The sequence below is a fragment of the Mustela nigripes genome, chromosome 1, assembly GCF_022355385.1.
Source record: "Mustela nigripes isolate SB6536 chromosome 1, MUSNIG.SB6536, whole genome shotgun sequence".
Classification (NCBI taxonomy): Eukaryota; Metazoa; Chordata; class Mammalia; order Carnivora; family Mustelidae; genus Mustela; species Mustela nigripes.
Genome location: NC_081557.1, coordinates 125,730,394 through 125,737,840, shown reverse-complemented (window position 1 = coordinate 125,737,840; position 7,447 = coordinate 125,730,394). Strand labels below are relative to the sequence as shown.

At 41.0% G+C, this 7,447-nt stretch overlaps 1 protein-coding gene across 4 annotated transcripts in view; it reads left to right on the top strand.

Moving 5' to 3' along the window:
* The first annotated feature begins 3,690 nt into the window (after window positions 1-3,690).
* TTC29 (tetratricopeptide repeat domain 29) overlaps window positions 3,691-7,447 on the top strand; it is a 236,264-nt gene continuing 232,507 nt past the window's right edge. For 2 of the 4 annotated variants that reach the window (XM_059373391.1, XM_059373409.1), the window contains exons 1-2: window positions 3,691-3,778; window positions 4,446-4,493. The gene's annotated coding sequence lies outside the window, so the exon portion shown is untranslated. Of the gene's footprint in view, window positions 3,779-3,962; window positions 4,043-4,445; window positions 4,494-7,447 lie in introns of those variants that run through there. The other 2 variants (XM_059373400.1, XM_059373416.1) reach the window with 1 other exon arrangement.

Genomic DNA, 7,447 nt, shown 5'->3' with positions numbered 1-7,447 from the left:
CAAGAGATCCAGTCTTTCTTTCTTACATATGAAGTGACGTCTTTAGGATTGATGCTGATGGTCCCTTATTATCCACCCTTTCTTATTTTCCATAGTTGTAGGATCTTGACTTTAAGCAAATCATAAAGCTACTCAAAGTAAAGATCATATTTTCAATTGCCCTCTAAGCTAAAGGTGTCATTGGGATGAAGTCCTTGCCAGTGGTATGTGTAGCAAGAAGGGATATAGTCTTCTTTTTGGAGAAAGCATACCATCATTCCCCTATGCATCCTTCCTTCAGATAAAATACAGATATTAGCTTGGAAAGGGCCATTGTGGACAATGAGTGACCTTAGGAACGGTAACCATATATAGTGGAGCGGCAAGACCTAAAGAACTGAGAATCAGTGGAGTGCCATTCCAATTCTATAATTTTTTTCTGTCCCTGGCAGCTAATTATATAATGCTAACTAATATAACAATAAAGAACATAAAGCTACATAAAAGAGAAACATCAACATTAATAGAAAAAAATAATTTTCTAGAGAAAAAATAATTTAGAGAAAACAGGACAAAACTAATTCATATATTTAGAAATAATTGTACATCCATAAAAGCCAAATACATCCACGAAAGAATAAACTTTAAAAAGCTAGCAAAGGCTAAGAAATATGACTTCTTGCACCCACAAGAAAATCAAAAAAATACGGAAAAAATGATACCATCCAAAATGTCCAAATTTTAGAACAAAAAAGCAAAGAGAATGAAAGTGGGGGAAAAAGGGATAAAAAAGACAGATTTAGGTCTACATTTAATAAGCAAGAATCATAGAAAAAGAGAAAATGAAAAAAATTTTTAAAAATAGAAAACAGTTATCTAAATTGGAGGAAGAATGTGAATACTCAGCTGACAGTTTCTACTAGAGAGTCCCCTGAAATTGCGAGGACAGAAAGAATTTTTAAAAATCCAAAAAATGCCTGAGTTGAAGGAAAAAAATAGGTCTGGAATAATCATTACCATCATTCACAGAGATCTGGTTCTTCTTTCATGCTAAGATCAAAGTTATCTGTTTTCTTAAAATTGAGCATGGCCATGTGACTTGCAACCAATGACATAGGAGAGGAAATGATGGATATAATTTGGGATGGAGCCTTTAAAAGCTAATATGAAGTTTACTCTCTTCTTCTCTCTGTCACAAACCAACAGAGCTTTGGGCAAGAGAGTAATAATCCTCTCAGCATGGGTTCTGCTGTTGAAGACAATATGGAGAAAATCCAAGGCTGACTGGGGATGGTTCCAAGTTGTAATCAGCAGATAAACTTTATCATCTTAAGTTACAGACATCTGCGGTTGTCACTGCAGACACAAATCTTATCACAAAATCTCATCAAAAGAATGAAAACTGGCAGTAGACTTCTCATGATTAACATTGGATACTAGGGAGAAAAAATCAATACCTTCTAAACCGAGGAAATGATAGTTAACCTAGAATGCCCAATGCTGCTAAATGACCAGGGGCAAAATAAGTACATTGTCAGACATGAAAGAATTCAAGAACTTTACCTCATATATCCTTTCTTTGGATATTCCTTGGGGATGTGTTCAGTAAAACATGATTCAGAGTAATTTTCATTGTGGAAGATTGTAATAATTGGGATGATTGAAGTGATGATTGAGATATCAGAAACACTTTGGAAAAAATTGTGGGAAGAGTAGTTAAGATGTACTGGTTTCCCCTAAAGGATTGTCATTTGCTTTTTTGTGTGCTGAGGTATTCTGAAAACCTTTTCTCCAGAGCAAAGATCAGAAGGGAGCACTCTAGATCTTATTAAGTTAGTATTAGCATTCAAGCTATAACTGTATCCTCTCCTACCTCACCAACTCTAGTGGGGGTGGGAGAGGAAGCAGTGAGAAGAATTACATATGGAAGAAACAGCTCGAGGAGCCTCTAGCCATCCTGTCACTCATTCCGTTAGTTCGATAAACATTTTTGATCATACGCTATATACTAATCCCTATACTATTCCAGGGAATTCAGAGAAAAATAAAACAATCTCTGCTTTCAAAAAGCTCACAGTCTTTCAGGAGAGATTAGCTCCTATAAACCAAGACCCCTGCAAAGTGATACCCATTTCATAAAATTGATCTAAGAGGAAGGAGTATAGAGGGGGAGACATTCTGCGTGATGAAAGGTGGGGTGCTCTAGAGTCCTGAACGTTTTCAGAAGGCCCTGAGTATACAAAGTTGCAGCTGAAGCTGGCATCCTCTGGTTGTGGAAAATAATCATGTTGCTTTTTCACTGAAGCCAATTTGAGGTTTTTCTGTCACTTGCAAACAAACTTCTCTAACTGAATTCCCTAGCTCTAGGAAATATTATACCAAGCAGAAGGAGAAAGAGAATTAGTCAAAGAACTGCCAGTGAAAAAGCAGCAGGCAGAAGGAATAATGCAAAGAGGCAAGAAAAAGTCACTCAGAAAGCCAAACTAGGGAGAGCCTCATGTTAGAACGAAGGTGCATGGAATTCACAAACCTCTAAACAAGGGAGGCAGCAAGAGCGGTAACAGAATTCACAGAGGTCACAGTGGAGCTCTGTTAAGGTGATGTTTGAAAACTGGGAGCTGAATTCATGAGCTAGAACAGGCCTTACTGCCGTGGGGGGTCATGTGGAGCCTAGTTATGGGTCGTCATAGTGATCGGTTGCATGGATGATGTAACCTTCCTTGGTGGGAATAATCTCATATGTTGGTGCAGCAAATTAGATGTTGGAATGAAAAGTGTGGTTGTGGTTATGTTTGTACTCCAAACAGAATCAGTTTGTGGCTAATAGAATGATTTGTGTGAACAATATTGCTGGGTCGCTTTCTTACGGTGTGTGACAGTAGGCACTGAATAAAAGCCTCACTTTCCAGCACATCTGTATTTGGAGAAGTAATAAGCAACAATCCTCCCTCTCTTGCCCTCTATTCATATGAGGGAATGGGCAAGAAATCTCACTTCCTTCCAGTTCCAAGTGAAAGATGGGACGGAATGATGGTTTGAGATTAATAGGCTGACATTTAGTTAATGTAAATATAAAAACCGAGTTTCGGGTAAGAATTTTAAAAGTAATAGTAAGACAGAAAGTAATGCAGGAAGATTCTATGAAAGAGATCTTGAGTTTTTAGCTCACCACAACTCAAAATTGGGTTATCCTGCTGGAGACAGAATTGGGAAATGTATCTATGGAGGGAAAAGATGGGTCTGACTGCAACAGAGGCTGAGGAAGGAGGAAATGAATGACTTTCCTTAGCTGCATAAAGTGGCATCAAGTCCCTGGGGTAACAAAGCCAAGCTGAGCCCTTTTCCATCAGCCCCGTGGACAACAGGGAAATGTAGCCAAATATTAAGAATGAGGCGCCATGAAGGAAATGATTCAGGATGGCAAGCTGGAGACCTTTGGTCAGTTGAACTAATTTCTGAAAGCGGTCTAACTTCTGAACGCTGCCGGGTTTGAAAAGCCTGCTAGGTCTGGAGGCCACGCTCAGCCCTCAGGTGGCTCCAATCCGCTAGGCTCCGCCCCCGCGCCCGAGGAATCTGGAGCTGTCCCAATCCCGAGCCCCGGTTTAGCCTAGCCACGCCCCCTGGCCTGCCCCGCCCCCTCAGTAACCCGGACGACGCTCCCGCGTCCCCTCTCTAGACGCCTGGTCCCCGCACCCCTGCCGGAGGAGGGGGCAGCACCGGCGCCCGGCACTGCCGCGGGTGGGGGACACACTTCGGCGGAACGGAAAACCAGAATTGATCCACGGGCCAGTCCACCGAGGTTCGTGACGGTAGGGGCGAGGCTCGGGGCAGGACTTTCACAGCTCCTGAGAGAGGCGGGCGGTTCTCCCGGCCGTCCCGAGCCTTCCGTGACCCCGGCAGACCTTCCTCCCCAAGTCCGTGCACTCCGGCTCTAGCTTCGAGAGCAGAGGCCCTCGCCATTTATCTCAAGAAGTGAATAGAAGTAGGACCCGACATGGGCGCTGTTCCTGCTTCCCAGTTCACGTGACCCTCTGAGGGCGGTGGAAAAGAAACAGGCGGAGGAGTAAGTTACTAGTCCCGTCTAGGGGTAGGTAGGCGCAGACACGGAACTGAGATGCCCTCGGTTTGCGTCGTTAACTTCCTGTCTCATAAGAGACAGGAGGTCAGATTGTTATCCCTAAGGTCTCATTTGTGTTGGAATATAGCAATACATATACCTAACTCGGATGTGCTGGCATTTCTCTGAATTAGTGATTAGTTTCTCCTGTAGCGATTGCACTTTGAACTTAAAATTAAAAAAAAAAAAAAAAAAAAAAAGTACATTTAAACACATAGGAGGTACTTGATATTATTTGTATGAAGGAATCTTATTTCACAGTTTGGGACAGGAAGAGAAGTTATTCTATTAGCTAATTTTTAACTTTTTTCTTCTCTTCTTTGCTACTGTTATTGTTCCTGATTTTCAGGCTGAAGTCTGTAAGCCTTGGAGAGACCTTCAGCAGTAATCTCTAAAAGTAAGTGAACGGAACCACGCTCTGCTTTCAACCCTTTCCCTGCTTTATATTGTGATTTAACCATCAATAAATATCAGTTAGTAGAAAATGTATGATTTCTATTTATTTTACTTACCCACCTAATTACCTACCACTGTGTGCTAAAAGCATCTAAAAATTATGATTCAAGGGATAAACGTTTAGCGACTCTTTACACTTCATTATGGGATTCTTTTAGTCTTTCAGGACTATAATTATTGATATTTTTTCTGTAGTTTTCTCTAATCTTTCGTAGCAAAAGAGCTTATGGTGGTAATATGAGCAGTTCTACTTCTTATAAGTGATTTCGTTGGTGATAGCAAAATCATTTATTTTGAACTTTCCTGATGACAAATGATAAATATGTCTCCTGTGGTTTATTGGCTTTCTTATATTCCACTGTGTTCAGTCTTGGACATAGTCACTCCCCAAGTAGCCTCTGTCTGTGCAGTGCTAGGCCTGCCCCGTTCCTCTGTGTTTCCTGATGAGGGCATCTCTGAGGATAGTGGGTGGGAGGATTACTCTTTGAAGAATTTTACTTGGGGGCCAGAAATTTAAACTCTCACCATGGGACACATACAGCCTGACCCAGCATTCTTAAACCTTTCATCCTGTATTTCTCCATTCTCATTTGTCTTTGCACGTGGGGGCCAAACCGTGATAGAAGAGCCAACCAGCAGATCAAAGAATCCACCAAATCTCTTCTGAATACCAACAGTGAAATGGCTTCAGGCAGCCTTTTGATCTTCAGCTCAGCATTCTTGGTGCCACATGTAGTGCTGCCCACTTGCTGGTACTGGGGGTGCTGCTTCTGGGTCCTCTTCACAGACTGCTTCCTCCTCAGCTCCTGGGGAAAAGCTGGTTTTGGTGCCAGCCAGAGAGATGCCTCCCATTCTCCTGGCTCTGAACCCTTCTTGTGTTCCTTCAGTAGCACCCATCTTGTGTGATTTCCTCTGTGGTCTTGAGCCAGGAGAACACTGACGTAGCGCCATTGTAGAGGATGTGTTCCATTTCTGCTTCAGGCCTACGACAGTCACCCCAAAGCATTAATCCCATTTCCCAAGTGGGAGCTCACCTAGGACCTGGGAACACTGCCTGGCGAACACCAGGGAAGTGATACAGCTCATATTAACGAAGAGCAAAAGGCTTTCTTTACTCTATAGGTATAATTGAAGTCTAAAATGACAGGCCCCTAAGCATGCTTGCATTTTTTTCTCACCTATTTCCTCTTGACTGCTTCTGTATGCTAGAACGCACCAACTTCCTACTTTAAGAAAATTCAGCGTAAGACTGAACATATAAAAAGATATGGTAATTACTTAGATTAAAAAAAAATTGTTGCAAGAACCTTTAAAAATTTGATGCATTTCAAATATTATGTGCCATAACATTCAGCTTACATGTTACCTATCGTGTAAAACAAAATACCTTTATGTGGCCATGTAGCGATTGTGAAAGACAAAAATCCCTTTTTCCAGTGGGCATAAGCAAGGTAGGATGTGGGGTTTAAAGCAGGGAAGGAGCCTGCTCAACTTCTACCCTAACTCAGAGCTTAAACTTTCCAACATAGATTGGTTGGGTGCTATTTATTATAACACTCAGTTAATAACTTTTTTTCCCACTTTATCATTCAGCTCTGACCACCCCCCATTCAGAGTTCGTGCCTTGAGGCTTGCCAGCAGGGCTTGCAATACTTACATTAAACTAAATTTAAGAGTAAAGGTGCTCCTGCTGCTAATGTTCTCAGATCAGAGGAGAGCAAAATGAAGGAACTGGCAGCTGAAACTTTAATGGTAGGAAACGACTCAGATATTGAAAAAAAATCACAGTTCATATGTGTGACAAAGAAGACATGTTTCTCTCCATGTATAACATTTGCATTTGATTTCATTAGGTGCTTATATTTTCTAGCAAAAATTGTCTAACACAATTAAACATCAAAAAGGATAAATTTTACATCACATATTGGTAGCCCAACTTTTGGGGGGGGGGTCTTTTATACACCTTGTTGGCTGGATTCAGCTCTAGAGTTTGGTCCTTCTGTCTGTCTATAAGCAGACAAGCAGCTAGTTCTTTCTAGTAGTTGGAGAAGCTCATTTTGGCTCCTTGGTAACTTTCAAGGGTCCTTGTAATTATGTAAAAGTCACCCCTGCCACAATGCCCTCGCAAGCAAAGTGGAACTCTCAGAACAGTCTTAATAATTGAGGATGAAATGCCCCAACTGAACCAAACACAGTTCTTGTTTTCTTCCATCTGTTTAAAAATCCATTTTGAAATCCTTTTAGGAATAGACAGATGAGGGTTAAGAACTGAGATGGCCCAGATTTGCTCTGTAACATAGAAGGCTCTGGAACATAGACTCTTCATAGCTTCTGTGAAGTAGGCTCATGGGAGGTGGGTTTGGGGGAGCCTTTGTTATCCTTTCAAGCCTGTACTTGAGATCTATCTTTATCTTGACCATAACTTCTTACCACATGTTCTGCATACAGTGGTTATTTAATTAGTTCTGGTTTCCAGGTAACTCAACTAGTTAATATGACATCTGATTAGAAAAACAGATTTTTTTAATTATAAAAGAAGTTACTCTATTATGAAGTTATCACATAGGAGAGGACTAACATTTGCTGTTCACATGGTGTGTGTAAGCTATAACTATATTAAAATAAGTGGACTTGTTTCATGGATCATATCGTGCCCTGATAATCTGGGTAATACTAGGATTCCATAGTGTGTAAACCATGACACTAATCCTCATTAAAATTTTCTCTTTAATTATGTAAAAATAATTATTTTCATAATAATCTTCTATTTGTAAACACAAGACTGCCTGTTCCTACACTGGATTTCAAAAGGTTTTCCCTTGAGTCTTATTGTTCTTCCACCCTGCTTCTCATGGCTTGGTAGAGGAACATGGTGCCTTGGCTGTCCACTGCTGG